General features: G+C 49.4%; 2 long non-coding RNA genes across 2 annotated transcripts; one reads left to right on the top strand and one right to left on the bottom strand.

The window, feature by feature from the left end:
• Window positions 1-1,371: 1,371 nt before the first annotated feature.
• Window positions 1,372-5,516, bottom strand: LOC149500077 (uncharacterized). Its single transcript, XR_016325303.1, has 2 exons — window positions 5,163-5,516; window positions 1,372-3,142 (listed from the first exon to the last, which is right to left on the bottom strand). It is a non-coding gene; the product is annotated as an uncharacterized LOC149500077 (long non-coding RNA).
• A 1,957-nt stretch (window positions 5,517-7,473) lies between these two features.
• LOC149500076 (uncharacterized) lies at window positions 7,474-15,289 on the top strand. Its single transcript, XR_016325318.1, has 2 exons — window positions 7,474-7,848; window positions 14,989-15,289. It is a non-coding gene; the product is annotated as an uncharacterized LOC149500076 (long non-coding RNA).
• Window positions 15,290-16,072: the final 783 nt, after the last annotated feature.

Raw genomic sequence — 16,072 nt, 5'->3', positions numbered from 1 at the left:
CAGGAACGTAATTAGTGAGAGTGGAGTCTATGGGCATCTAGATGTAAGCTTTTACGTTCAACCGACAAGCTTATGTTCCAATTTTAATGTTATATTAAAGTTAAGTGGCTTAAAAACGAAAAATACACGTGCTTATTGTTACACCGGTGAGAGTGACGCCATCTATCGTCGAATAGCAGAAATGAATATCAAAAGAACTAGTAAACTCGAGAACGCTCGGGAAGTGCAACGCCATCTATTATCAAACAGCGGAAACACATCAAAACGACTGGTCTTGCCGATAATCTTCTCGATAATTGTAGAGATGTCGTATCGACTATAAAAACGTTGCAGAGATGACACGAAGGCAGCTAGTAAGTGGTCCTACTCGAAGCGAAACAGACAACGGATCACCTGAAGCGAAGCGGAACAAGTTAATTAGTAAGGTGTTATAAGCGCTTAATAGAGTTTTAATTTGTAATTTGGTGCTAGTTTTATTTATTCCGAACCCCAACGCGTAATATTATAAAGCCAATAGAACTAATACTTAATTAGTTTTTTATACTCTTTTTTTTTCAGGTCTAGGTCTTAAAGCGAAGTTATAAGACTTATTGTGTCATCATCACAAAAATAATAACGTTTACCAATGGCTCGTAAAATGTCTGTTCATACATAAATTAAACAAAAGGTATTGTTAGGGAAGTTATTTATTGAAAATACAAGTTAGATCTTTACATTATAGTTATAAATAATTTCAGAATTGAATGAAAATTAAAAAAAATTAAGGGATTTTATGACCTGGTAATTAAGACTTTTAAGTCATATCTTATTTTAATTTATATTCTTATATTTATGAAAAATGATAATATGGAGTGAAATGAAATGAAGATGATTAATTTGAGACATTAATCAACTGGGACGAAATTAGATGAGATGATATGGGATAAAATATAATCTTAGTAAAATGGTGGTCATTTACTGAGATTTTTTCAGTGGATTTTTTGGAGGATCCCGCGTAGTTACGTCCAGCGGCTTTGTTTCATTTTCCCACACTTTCACACACTTTGTGCACTTTCACAGATATTAAACGGTTAAAAAACCACCATTATTACACATTTAAACCCGAAGAAACACTAAATAGACAAAATAAAAAAATCACACAACTTCACTCCTCGCGTTCCCGTCAAAAAGTCCAATGAAATTTACATTCGCAGTGGGAGCAATAGTATCACACAGAGTTCCATAGCTTAATTTAATTATTTAAAATCCGAACATGGAATTACATTCTTAAAAACTCGCAGAGAAATGCGAGACAAAGGGCACAGAAGCCACAAGGCTGTAATATTATTCCTACAACTAGGTATTTTAATGAGTTAAATAAAATTAAAAACATCGTCAGAGTTATTTTATTTGAAGGCAACATTAACATTAACTATTACTAAGAATTACATCTATTTATCTAATTTCATTTCATTTGTTAATAAATAAAACGACAGCAGACATATTTAGTCGATAGGCTTACTTAAAAATTGTTGTGATGTCATGGAAATTATAAACAATATAGTGGTTTAAAATTAAAGAAATTGCTTGATTATCAAAGCGTAGTAGGTAACAAAGTGATTATCATCATCGTCAATCATTGGTTTTTGACGCGTGCGCGAATTGTTAAGTCAATCGGACGTCTTCAAGTCAGTGAAAACGACATTCAAAGATCTAAAGCATTTATATAAAGCGTGTTCAAATGCAGAGGGCAAAAATAACGAGCACCATCTCAGTGTATTAAAGTATCCGCTCAAAGGAAGCCAATATTAATATAATTTACGCTATAATATGCAATATGCTATATATATCATTTCCACTACATACACTGGCGCTATTTCGATGAGTCTTCCAACAACAACTAGCTGTTTACACACGGACACATTTTCAACTTGTCTCCTATACAAGATGGCGGCGCTCCTTACCTCTGCCTTCCATATATACGAAAAATATTAGTTATCGCATCAATAATCAAGACTGTCAACGTCAAGGCATAAATTTCCGATTTTTTTTAAAAATTGCGGACACCAGGCACTACTGAAAATATGAGCGCTTACTACTTTTGGCTTTAGCGTAGTCGTTTCAATCTTATTATTAAGCAAAACGTTATAGCTTGTAGCGCTTTCAGCGTTATCAAAATTGGCAGATCTAGTTGTGGCATCATCGGAATATCGAACTGTGTTTGTCCTGTTTAAATTATTCAAACCAGATGCCAGGGTATATTGATTGTTGTATAGCCCGCCATAAGGCGTTTTATTGGTGTATTTATTGTTGTATATTGGATTCGTGTTGTCGTAATAAGGAATATTCGCATTACGGACGTTATAATAATTGATAGTGGGCGTTTTGTAGGCTGTATTATAATTGTAGTAACTGTAAGGCACTTCGGTGTTAACTTGGCTGTATGAATTACCATCCCGTTTTCTTCTTTTTATAATGGAGTATTTATTGAATACATCACGAATGTTCTTTAATGTGTTTCCTTGGGTATATTCATAATTATTTGAGTGTAGCACATCAATGTTCCTTCTAACTCTTATGTTTCTTAATTCGGGTGTATGTGGTATGTTGTAATTCTCCATCTTCATTAAAATATTTGATATTGTTAATATCGCGTACAATGGTAGTAGCATCGTAACCATCATGACAAAATTAAGCTGTTTATATTTATTGAAATAGCTTCTGCAATTAACAAATAGTTTTAATCGATAATCAAATACGTAAATCGATATTTTTAAACATACATATAAATAAATAAATAAACCACTATCGCTTTTCTAAACAGTGATCAATTAAAAAAAAAACGATTGTAATCTGGTTATACGAAATTAATCTGTGTAACGTTTACTTCCAAATCCAGTGCGAAAAATATTTTGACAAATTTGTTTTTGGCGCGTAGATGAATTTTCAGGTTTCTGTCGCATAAAAGATGGAAAACAGCTTCTATCTTCTCAGCCGTTAAATTAGCTTGATTCTTTCACTTGTATCAGGTTGCATTATAGTTTATTTGTGCAAATTGTTTTCTCCAAGCGAATAAATCTCAGATGTTGACAGCTATGTAATTATTGTCTTTGACCAATGACGTCCCGTCTATTATTGTTGAACCTCCTTGAAAACTGTCTACCTGAATTTAAAAAAACATGCTTATATAAGGAACAGTTGATTGTAGTACAAAAATATGTAATAAACCCGCTTACAAGATTTTTGGCGGGAACGCGATTAGTGTAGCTGAAGTTAAAACTATTGCCATAAAGAAAAAAAAATTGTTAACCCTTTCAGTGCTGAACTTATTTTCACATATTTTGCAGAAATTTCTAAGCAGTTTTCGAAAAAAAGTACCTAATAAAACTTTCACTAAAAAAAAACAGAAATCGTGGCCTAAAGGATAAAGACGTTCGGTGCACTTGTGTTGAGCGATGCACCGATGTTTGAATCCCGCAGGCGGGTACCAATTTTTCTAATGAAATACGTACTTAACAAATGTTCACGATTGACTTCCACGGTGAAGGAATAACATCGTGTAATAAAAATGAAACCCGCAAAATTATAATTTGCGTAATTACTGGTGGTAGGGTAGGACCTCTTGTGAGTTCGCACGGGTAGGTACCACCACTCTGCCTATTTCTGTCGTGAAGCAGTAATGCGTTTCGGTTTGAAGGGCGAGGCAGCCGTTGTAACTATGCGTTGACCTTAGAACTTATATCTCAAGGTGGGTGGCGCATTTACGTCATAGATGTCTATGGGCTCTAGTAACCACTTAAAACCAGGTGGGCTGTAGGCTCATTTATTTATTTATTTATTTATTTATTAAGTTGCACCAACAAAGTGATCATCAATACAAAACATTGACAAATTGACAAAAGTTCATGGCTGATGTCACCTCAATTATAGGTGCAATCGACAGTGCATTAACATCAAAAATAAAAAAAATATACAGCTAAGATTTGAATACATTTCATTCATTGCTTATGATTAATTTAATTGGGAGATGATCCGCGACAGATTTTTCCTGTAAGTAGTGAGACAATCAGAAAAAACATCTATTTCACTTAAAATAAGTTCAGCGCAATCGGACGACTCCGAAGGAACATTGACGGAGACCGCGCTACCGTGGACATTATTGTAGTCCCAAAGGATTCTGTTTAAGGGAGAGTAAGCACCTAAATTCGAACGAGCGGGCTTTCTTATAAACGGTTTATATTTCTTCGTTCTTGGTAGGTACTTAGGGGCTGATATTTTTATCTGGGTTAATAGATTAGGCGTGTCGGTTATTCCATGAATTAATTTGTACAGAAATATACCCCCCATTAGTTTTCTCCGGTTTAGAAGAGAGTCTAAATTAAAGTGGCAAAGTCTATCTTCATATCATTCATCCAACCATCTAAGCAATAAAAAGTACTCTTTGTTATAATCTTTTTTTTGGAGTTCGATGAGTACACTTACCGGGGTCCCTAATCCTACTCCTAGTGTTAGAGCTGAAGGCGTCTAGTGCTGAGGTTAATGGACCTGATAGATCCGTAACGACGTGTCTAGGGCGTACGCGGTGGCTGACTGGCTCCTGACACCACCAATGACTAGTCAACGACGGTAACGACGATTATCATAACGCACGGGCTTATCGAAGTACCGTTCCGACGCTAACTTCAGGTGTTTCAGGATTGATTCAATGCCCAGATCGTCGTGTAGGTCGACATTCCTCAAAAACATAGTTCCTTATAGCGTGCTGTTTGACTATTTAAGGAATAAGTATTTGTACTTTGTTAGCCCGGTTGACATAGTCCATAAATTGAGCAACACGCCACCTTTTGACCTGAGTATGACCGTAAATCTAGAAACCGAAGAATGCATTCTTAATAATGTTGAAGTTGTCGTGGCCTAAAGGATAAGACGCTCGGTGCATTCGTATCGCGACTGTGACGAGGTTCGAATCTCACAGATATTTATTAATTTTTCTTATGTAACACGTACCTATTTAAAACATGTTCACGATTGACTATCACGATAAAGAAATAATAGCTTGGTGAAATAAATTGATTAAAAAAACAAATAACCCTAATTACCTATTATACAATTAAACGTCATAAGCCTAAAGTTTCTAGGTGGAAGACGTATTCGTCTAGTATCTTGAACATAGATATACTCACAGACGCTCATCGACACTGGAACTCACAAAGAACACTTCAGAAATTAATATCCTCTGAGCTCGCCACAGTTTTCACGGTTTTAAGGTTCTTGTGTTTAATTCAAATGCTATTTAGATTGCCAACAGCGCGCGCTCGAGCTAATTAATATAATAGCCAATTATTCGCGTTATCGCATCGACTGATGACCTCAGAATTCGTCTCAAGTACATATATATAATGTATATATTAACGTAGTTCTACTCCCGTTTTTCCTCCACGGAAACATCGCTGCCTCTAGCAAAGGTTGATTTAAAACTAGCTGGTATTTGCGGCTCGGCCCGTGGTCAAGGGAAACTGTCGATTGAAATTACTAAAGATAATGATAAATACTAAATCCCATTTTGCCATGCGAATGAGAAGTTTTCTCGGGATAAAAGATAAGCTATGTTTTTACCATATCACCGCCTGCCACCGGTATAGACTTTATCCATGCCCTAGACTCGACCTTGCGGATCCATCAGATCTAATAACGTTTGCATTAGGAGCCTTCAGCTCTAACACTAGGAGCAGGCTTAGGGACCCCAGTAACCATACTCGTCAAACTCGACAAAAAGTTCGATGTGCAACTTATCCCATGCATCAGTTCGCTGAGTTTCCCGCCAGATCTTCTAGCGATATTAGATTTACTCGCGAAGCAGCTGCTCTTGAGTTGTTAGGTCTCCTTCGGTGGCGCTCGGACAGCTGTTAGCAAATCGCACCCTAACTGGCTGAGCCTTTGCTCGCCCACCTGTCCTTGTGAAACTGGAAAGGCCTCCGGGCCATCAGTAATCCTTCAAACATTAAAAAAAAACTTCATCCATACTAGCTAGAATCACTTCGTTCATCTACAGTGCGTTTCCAGAGATCTTTTTTGCCACGTACCATCCGGCTTTGGAATGAGCTCCCCTCCACGGTGTTTCCCGAGCGCTATGACATGTCCTTCTTCAAACGAAGCCCGTGGAGAGTATTAAGCGGTAGACAGCGACTTGGCTCTGCCCCTGGTATTGCTGACGTCCATTGGAGGACAGTAACCACTGACCATTAGGTACGCCGTATGATTCGCGGCCTATAAGGGCAATACCTAAATATATACACATATATATTTTAAGGGGTGGCAGTACAATTGAGAAAAAAAATTGAAAACACACATACATATATACATACAAGCTTACATTATATTGTATACTGAATACATATAGTTTAATTGGAGCGTTTAAATAATGTTTTAGCTGAAGTGATTCTTCGATTTTTGTCCTCAAAATATCTATAATCACCGACTGTGGTCAGTCAAAATAGCATTATTTTGGTATTAAAACAATTGATTTTACCTCCGAACCGATGCGTAATAATAGCATATATAACGGACTTTAGAAGAATATATTTTTTTTATTTTTTATTGCTTAGGATTGTCGATAATCCCATTCTCTCGGATCGTTTGGAGCCTCTGGGTCTGCGGAGGGACTTCGGTTCCCTCTGTATTTTGTACCGTATGTTCCATGGGGAGTGCTCTGAGGAATTGTTCGAGATGATACCAGCATCTCGTTTTTACCATCGCACCGCCCGCCACCGGAGTAGAGTTCATCCATACTACCTGGAGCCACTGCGGTCATCCACAGTGCGTTTCCAGAGATCTTTTTTGCCACGCACCATCCGGCTATGGAATGAGCTCCCCTCCACGGTGTTTCCCGAGCGCTATGACATGTCCTTCTTCAAACGAGGCTTATGGAGAGTATTAAGCGGTAGGCAGCGGCTTGGCTCTGCCCCTGGCATTGCTGAAGTCCATGGGCGACGGTAACCACTCACCATCAGGTGGGCCGTATGCCCGTCTGCCTACAAAGGCAATAAAAATAAATAAAAAAAAGATGGGTGGACGAGCTCACAGCCCACCTGGTGTTAAGTGGCTACTGGAGCCCATAGACATCTACAACGTAAATGCGCCACCCACCTTGAGATATAACTTCTAAGGTCTCAAGTATAGTTACAACGGCCGACTTACCCTTCAAAACGAAACGCATTACTGCTTCACGGCAGAAATAGGCAGGGTGGTGGTACCTACCCGCGCGGACTCACAAGAGGTCCTACCACCAGTAAATGGCATTTATTCGACTATATTTATTTATGTGTCACCTGGGAACTTTGTTTAGGAGAACCGATATTGATTTTTCAAGTGATAACTTCATATGGGAGGGTAAGACGCTTCGTTACGTGACGCGTTACGGCGCCAGTCCGTCTGGCGTCTCTTTCTCTCACGCATACGTCAGCGGTACCGAGAACGAATATGTAACTCCTATTTATATATTTTTTTCAATTTATGTTACAAATTTCCCTTACATTATCGTATTAATATACATAAAATTTAAAGTAATAACCTCAACTTTTCTCAAGTTAAACATTTCGATAATAGTACAACTTGATTAGTTTAAATCATAATTATTATTTTTTTGAATGGGGGTTTACTGGTTGCCCAGAGGCCTTTCCAGTTTCACCAGGACAGGTGGGTGAGCAAGGGCTCAGTCAGGAGGGGCGGGATTTGCTAACAGCTGCCCGAGCGCCTCCAAAAGAGACCTAACAACTTAAGAGCAGCTGCGAATGAATCTACTACCGGATCGGAATTGCGACCCGCTGAGAAGATCCGGCGAGAAACTCAACGGGCTGATGCATGGGTTAGGTTGCACGTCAACCCGGTCGCAGACGGGACCCACAGCACCCAATCTGCGTGCTGTGGGTCCCGTCTGCGGAGGAGATGCTGGACTCCTACCGGGCGCGTCCGTAGGTGGCGGATAACGGGATCCTCTGGGCGACATTCCCAGAGGTATCGTCCGATCTTTTTCGTTGCAAGGATTCTTAGGTTTAGGTCCTAGGCTTAGGATTAGGTTTAGATGTAGGTTAAGGTCCTAGGTTTAGGATTAGGTTAAGGTTTAGGTTTAGGTTTAGGTTTAGGATTAGGATAGTTTAGTTAGGCTTTGCAACGAAAGAGATCGGATGACGCGGACCAAATCAGCACTAGGAGGAGCGGAAGGCCTGCGCCCTCCACACTCTTCACCAAGTGAAGAGTGCTCCTTCTGGAGAGCGCATTTTCCGATGGCACTGGTTCGCCGGCGTGCCGTAAGCGGTGGCACCCTGTGCCCCGTTGTCGAGGAGTGAGCCGGAGTTGCATTTCTGCGACTGCTGGCCGCTGGTTGCCATGTCCCCGGCTTCGGCTACAGGGGAGCGCCCCTCAGATATGAGGGGTACCGGTTCACCGGCGTGGCTCCGTGGTTGCTCGTATCGAGCGTCGGGCGGTTGTCTACTGAGTTGCCCTGTGCACTCGGTAGACTGCCGGCAACCCGTAATCCCCACTATGTGGGGGACGGTGGCCGCTGCCGCAAGGCACGGGGCCGCGAGGACGCAAACCTCTATAAAAAATACCCCAATCCCAAGCTCTGATGCCCGGTGAGGGGATGAATGGCTGGAGGGAGTCCAGTCCCAAGGGCATCACCCGATCCCAGGGGACCTCACCCCTGGTTAAATAATAAAGGAAAAATATGAAATGGACAGTTGTCAAGAGATAGTACCCCAGGAGGGTACCTCCCGCTTGGCGGGAGGAGAATCCCTCCGTGCCTCTGAGCAATCGGAGGCACGCTGCCCCTCGTATTCTGGGGGGGCAACAACTGCCACGAAGAAGAGGGCGGTAGCACGAGCCGCGAAAGGGAGAGAGTCCTATTCGTGCACCCCGAACGCTGCGACAGTGCGCTCTCACTGCGCTCGGCGCGAAGCTCTGCAAGGGGCTGCGCTTCGAGCGGTCGAGAGTCGCCACTGTTTGCCCGGGATAGTACCGGACGATTTGTGAGCCGGAACAAGGCTGATCCGAGGACTCGGAGGAAGCGGAAGACGGTCAAACGACCAGTGACTCCCGCTCTCTCCGACTCCTCGGAGATTGAGCTCGCGCCTGCCAAATTTTTGGCAGTCGAGGATGGGCTGGCGGATGCTACAGGATCATCTGCCAAAGAACGCGGTCGACAAGATCTTACGGTGACCTACGGAGAACCGGCTGTCACCACCTCGGTGCGGACCGGAGCCTTCCGCCGTAAAGAAGCTGGTCTGGTGAGAGAAGGCGAGGTCGAGCGACTAACCCGCTCCCTCACAGAAGTGGACACAATGGACCCGCGGAAGGCGGTTGAAATTTCGCTGGAAATTGTTTCCATGGTGGCGGCCAAATCAGGCTCCCTGAAGGGCACGTACGTGCGGGCCCTGAAGTGCGTGGCTGCCGCCGTGGAGAAGCTATTGGACGAGTTTCTACGACGCACTAGCACGGAGGAAGTAACCTGTCTGCGGTCGCAACTGGAGCGACTGTTGGCAGAAAACTCAGAGCTTCGAGCGGAGGGCGTGCGGGTGCGGGAAGAGATGGCCGAAATGCGTGCATCCCTTGACGGTTTCTTGGGACAGCAGGGTAAATTAGCCTCTCCGTCGCCCCCGTCCCCATCAAATGAAAGAGCGGAAAATGAGAAGGACAAGGAAATAGAGGAACTGAAAAACGAATAGCAATCCTCGAGGCCCGCGCCTCCAAGGTTGAACGCGCAAGGCCTCCGCTGGCGCACGAGCGCCAGGCGCCTGCGCTGTCACCGTGTGACGCCTTAGCTGCACTGTCACGCACAAGGGCTGCAGGTACCAGGGTGGGTGCGGCACCTTCGGCACGCGCGTCCACCAAAGTGGCCGCGTCAAACAAGCTCGTTGGACGGCGAATGGCGGTCCAGCCCGTGAGGCCTCAGGCTGATGCTTCTGCCCCGCTCCAGCCTGCGAAGGCGGGGCCTGGCAGAAGCCGCAAGAACACAAAGGGGTGTGTGAATGCCGCCCAGCCGGCGCAACGCCCACAGCCCCGTCCACTACCTCCAGCCCCGTCCAACATGGAAGCAGTCTGGACGACGGTAGTGAAACGCGGTCGAAGGAGGGCGCTAGACGTTCCTAGCCCCCGTCCCGTCCCGACGGTCAACGCTCCCCAGGTAATGGGTCGAGCAGTGACTGAGGGAAAGAGAAAGGGAGGGCGCAAGGCAAGAAAACCGCGCGCCCCGCGGTCGGCGGCTGTCGTATTGGAGCTGCTGCCGGCTGCCAAGGAAAAGGGCCTCACCTATGGGGAGGTGATGGCCCGGGCGCGCGTTAGCGTCGACGTGGATGCCATGGGCGTGGAGGGTGGCCTCCGAGTCCGGCACACCGCCAATGGGGCCCGGTTGCTGGAGTGTCCTGGTGCCAACACCAGCACGGTCGCGGACAGGGTAGCAGCCCGGCTCCGCGAAATCCTGCCGGACCCAGAACTGGTGCGTATAGACAGGCCCGTCAAGATGGCGGAAATCAAAGTGACGGGCCTGGATGAATGCGCCACTAAGGAGGAAGTGGCCGCCGCCATTGCATCGCAGGGCAATTGCGCCCTTACGCAGGTGAAGGTAGGAGAGTTGCGAAGCTCTTACTCTGGAGCCTTCACTGTGTGGGCGCGTTGCCCTATGCAGGCAGCCACACTTCTGGCTACGCCTCCACGAGGTCGGCCCGCCGACTCACCAGGGAGGCTACGCGTAGGCTGGGTGATAGCCCACGTGCAGCTACAGAAGGCCCGCCCCTGGCGATGCCTCCGGTGTTTCGGCACCGGGCACGGCCTCGCCAGGTGCCCGTCGGCTGTGGACCGCAGCGGTCTTTGTTTCCGCTGCGGCCAGCCCGGTCACAAGGCGGGCTCCTGCACAGCCGCCGCACCTCACTGCGTGCTATGCGACGCGGCGAAGCGGCGGGCCGATCATCGGGCCGGGGGCCCGTCCTGTCTTTCCGCACCCTCCTCCACAAAGAGGAGGCGTGGCGGAAAAAAGAAGAAAAATATAGAGGAAGGGCCGGCTGCCTGTGATACAGCCGGCTGGTCAGTTCCCGCCGCGGCCGTCAGGCCGCAAGGCGGGACAGAAGACGAGGGAGCGATGGACGTGACACCTCAATAATGGATCACGTTCATCGCTTCCTTCAAGCGAACGTGAACCACTCCGCCAGGGCGCAGGATCTCCTCGTCCACACCATGGCGGAGTGGTTCATCGACATCGCGATCGTTGCGGAGCCATACTTCGTACCACCCGACCGGGAGGATTCCTGGGCTGGAGATGTTGATGGCTCCGTGGCGATCGTGATGAGACAATCTGCGGCGTTACCCCCCCTTGGAATGGTGGCCAGGGGATCCGGGTACGTCGTCGTTAGGGTCAACGAAACCGTCGTGATCGGGGTGTACTTCTCTCCGAACAGGAGTCTCGCTGAGTTCGAGCGGTTCCTGGGCGGGCTCGAGGCGTTGATTCATCGCTTCGAGTCTCGCCCGGTGATACTGGCGGGAGACCTCAACGCTAAATGTACGGCGTGGGGTTCTCCCCGCACGGACTCGCGCGGCGAGTTCCTGTCGGAGTGGGCTTTCGCGACCGGCCTCTGTCTTCTGAACAGAGGTTCGGTCGCGACCTGCGTGCGGTGGAACGGGGAATCACACGTGGACGTGTCGTTCGCGTCTCCGTCTGCCGCACGCCGTGTCCGTGGCTGGCGTGTTCTCGAGGGGGCGGAGACGCTCTCGGACCATCGGTTCGTCCGATTTGAGCTCTCCGTTTCCACCTTGTTGAACGCGCCGGACGAAGACGCCCGTGGTGAGGAGGAGCTCCCGCGTAGTGCGCCCCGATCATTCCCGCGATGGGCACTGAAGCGCCTGAACAAGGTGCTTGCGGTGGAGGCGGCCACAGTGGCCGCGTGGGCGCCGATGCCCGCGCGTCTAGTGGACGTGGAGTTGGAGGCCGAATGGTTCCGGGGTACGATGCGTCGCGTCTGCGATGCTGCGATGCCCCGGGTCAGCGGTCGCGCTCCGCGTGGCGGTGCGTATTGGTGGACGCCCGAGATCGCGCTCCTCCGAGAGGAGTGCGTGCGGGCGCGCCGCCGAAGCGCCCGCCACCGCCGTCGCCGCCTTCGCGATGCGGACTTCGCGGAGGTGGCGACCCGCCTGCATGCCGACTGCCGTCAGAAGCAGGAGGCACTGCGGCGGGCCATCGGCGAGGCCAAGTCTCAGAGCATGAAGACGCTCCTGGAGACGCTTGACCAAGATCCTTGGGGGCGCCCGTACCAAACGGTCCGCAAGAAATTGCGGCCGTGGGCGCTCCCGGTGACGGAACGTCTCCAGCCTCAGCAGCTGCGGGAGATTGTCTCCGGGCTGTTCCCGCGGATGGAGAGGAGCTTCGAGCCCCCTTCCATGGGCGCGCCACCACGCAGTAGCGTGAGCGGTGATGCCCCTGCTGAGGTGGTCCCTCCGAGCATCTCGGAGGAGGAGATTCGTGCGGCCGTGTCGAGGATGCGGAGGAAGGACGCGGCCCCCGGCCCTGACGGTGTTCACGGCCGGGTCTGGGATTTGGCCTTCGGTGCCCTTGGGGACCGACTCGTGCGGCTCTATGAAGCCTGCCTCGAGTCGGGACGGTTTCCGAAGCAGTGGAAGACGGGCAGACTTGTTCTGCTAAGGAAGGAGGGACGCCCCGCGGACTCACCTGCGGGATATCGTCCCATCGTGCTGCTGGACGAGGCTGGAAAATTGCTCGAGCGGGTGGTGGCCGCCCGCATCGTCCAGCATCTGACGGGGGTGGGTCCCGATCTGTCAGCGGAGCAGTTCGGATTCAGGGAGGGCCGCTCGACCATCGACGCGGTGATGCGCGTGCGTGCCCTCTCTGATGAGGCTGTCGGCCGGGGCGGGGTTGCACTGGCGGTGTCCCTTGACATCGCCAACGCGTTCAACACCTTGCCCTGGTCGGTGATCGCAGGGGCGCTGGAGTATCACGGCGTCCCTGCGTACCTCCGTCGGCTGATCGGGTCCTACCTCGAGGACAGGTCGGTCGTGTGCACCGGGCACGGTGGGGCGGTGCTCCGCTTCCCCGTCCAGCGCGGTGTTCCACAGGGGTCGGTCCTTGGCCCTCTCTTGTGGAACATCGGCTACGACTGGGTCCTGCGTAGCGCCCTTAGTGCTCCTCTTCCGGGTCTGAGCGTAGTTTGTTACGCGGACGACACTTTGGTCGTGGCCCGGGGGAGGGACTTGCGAGAGTCTGCCCGTCTTTCCTGCGCGGGGGTGGCCTTCGTCATCGGCAGGATCCGAAGGTTGGGTTTGGAGGTGGCGCTCGATAAATCCCAGGCCCTGTTGTTTCACGGGGCCCGGAGAGCGCCGCCTCAGGGGGCCCACCTCGTGATCGGAGGCGTTCGCGTCGAGATCGAGGCAACCGGGTTGCGGTACCTCGGTCTCGTACTGGACGGTCGTTGGAGCTTCCGCGCTCACTTTGAAAGATTAGGTCCCCGACTGATGGCGGCTGCCGGCTCGCTGAGTCGGCTGTTGCCGAACGTCGGGGGGCCTGACGTGGTGGTGCGCCGCCTCTACACGGGGGTGGTGCGGTCGATGGCACTGTACGGGGCTCCCGTGTGGTGCCACGCCCTGACCCGCGACAACGTTGCGGCGTTGCGACGTCCGCAGCGCGCGATTGCGGTCAGGGCGGTTCGTGGATACCGCACCGTCTCGTTTGAGGCGGCGTGCGTGCTAGCTGGGACGCCTCCCTGGGACCTGGAAGCGGAGGCGCTCGCTGCGGATTACGCGTGGCGATGCGATCTCCGCTCCAGGGGGGAGCCGCGTCCCGGCGCGGCGGAAGTTCGAGCGCGGAAGCTTCAATCTCGGCGTGCCGTGCTCGAGGCGTGGTCTCGCCGCCTGGCGGACCCCGCCTACGGGCGACGGACCGTCGAGGCGATCCGCCCGGTCCTCTCGGACTGGGTGAATCGCGACCGAGGACGTCTCACCTTCCGAGCGACGCAGGTGCTCACGGGACACGGCTGTTTCGGTCGCTACCTGCACCTCGTCGCCCGGAGGGAGCCGACGCCGAAGTGCCACCACTGCAGTGGCTGCAACGAGGACACGGTGGAGCACACGCTCGGGTACTGCACCGCTTTCGCGGAGCAGCGCCGCGTCCTCGTTGCAAAAATAGGACCGGACTTGTCGCTTCCGACCGTCGTGGCTACGATGCTCGGCAGCGACGAGTCCTGGCAGGCGATGCTCGACTTCTGCGAGTCCACCATCTCGCAGAAGGAGGCGGCGGAACGGGAGAGGGAGAGCTCTTCTTCCCTCTCGGCGCCGTGCCGCCGCCGTCGAGCCGGGGTTCGGAGGAGGGCGTTTGTCCAGCTCCAGCCCCTATGAGGAGGCAGTCTCCTCCCAGTGATGGTCACGGGGCGACCTAAGGGGGTTGAGGCTGCGCCGCACGCTACCGTCACTCTAGCGCGCTGGCACCAGGAGGACGGGACGGCGCGTCGGCGGCTGCGGACTGCGATGCGGTCCGCATTTTCGTCGTCGCTGTCGTCGCCGAACATACTGTTGAAGAGCAACCCGGTCGGCGGTGTATCGCGTTCCGACCCGGCAGGCTGGTTCTGGCCCAGCGGGGTATCCCGGAACACCAGCGGCACCGCCCGGGCGGCCTGGTAGGGCCGCCGTACCGCGGAGACCGACGTCGTTGGTCGTCGACTATCGCCTCGACGACCCGTCGGTCGGGCGTCCTCGGGGTGGCGCCGCGTGTCTGGTTGTAGTGTTGACCGCGGGAACCCCCCTACTCTGAACGGGTTCTGACCCCGGACGGAGATCGGACGTCGGGTGTAAGAGTGCAGGGGAGTCGTTTAGTGGGTGGGCCCTAAAATCCTTGGGCCCGCGATCTGCTCTCAACACCTGCAGATCGTTGAGTCTCACATACCCCGCGCGCCCCCTAGGCGCGGGGACCTCGTAGGAGGTTCGGCCCCCGGCCCGAGAAAAAAAAAAAAAAAAAAGGTTGCACGTCAAACTCTTTGCCGAGTAGGGTTATTGGGGTCCGTAAGCCTACTCCTAGCGTCTGAGAGCTGAAGTCGTCTAATGCAAGGGTTATTGGATCTGATGGATCCGTAAGAACGTGACATCACTTCTATCGGGCGTCCCAAGACGCACAATTTTTATTACTAGAGGTCCCGCAGTAGTCGAAATTCGACTATAATTAATTGGAATTGTATAATAAGTTTGTACACTATTATGATTGTATTTTATATTTCTATAATCACAAATTTCGCCAAGGCTACACTATAAAAAAATATTAATAGAGACAAACAATATTTAATCTATTCTCAATTTGACAACCGACGTCAAGAACAAAAGTTTGACAATAAATAAATAGTATGCATGCGTGTGTGCACAGAACACTATTACTTCTTGCGTGTGTGCGTCAAATACATGGAATGTAGTGTGTGTAATGTTTTCTTTATTGATTTAATGTATCTTTTATGCATTATTTAAAAAAAATATTAGCATTGTGCATTCCTTCTCTATATTCTCTATAAGTGTGGAAAATTTCATACTCCTCCGTCCGCGCAATTTTCGTAAAAAGGGGTACAAAGTTTTTGCTTCACGTATTAATATATAGATCATTCAAAAGCTTCTCGTGTCCAATTGAATTTGTATCAAAATCCGACCTGTGGTTTTTGAGCTATAAGTATAGCTAGATAGATAGAAGGCATAATGCGTGTTCAATATTCGACTACATTCTAATTGTATATCGCTTGAGTCGGTTTTCTTTTCTGTTTAAAATTTTGTACTAAGTTTATACATTGTTTGACAAGTGACAACCCTGACATCACGCCAATGATTATAACGCGAATCAAAATAATTATGTTTTATTTATTTACTAGCTGACCCGGCAGACTTCGTAGTGCCTCAATCGATAAATAAAAGACCTAAACTTTTATATAAAATAAACTTAAAACAAACAAAAGGAATCCGTCCGACGGGGGACACCTCAAAGGAAAAACAAAATTGTTATTTTTATTTAATTCCGAGCATTTTCGTATTTATTCACCCTTTAAACCTACTCTGGACTTCCACGAAT

The sequence above is a fragment of the Bombyx mandarina genome, chromosome 24 (assembly GCF_030267445.1).
Source record: "Bombyx mandarina strain Sakado chromosome 24, ASM3026744v2".
NCBI classification, from domain to species: domain Eukaryota; kingdom Metazoa; phylum Arthropoda; class Insecta; order Lepidoptera; family Bombycidae; genus Bombyx; species Bombyx mandarina.
This window is presented reverse-complemented; position numbering and strand designations above follow the sequence as displayed.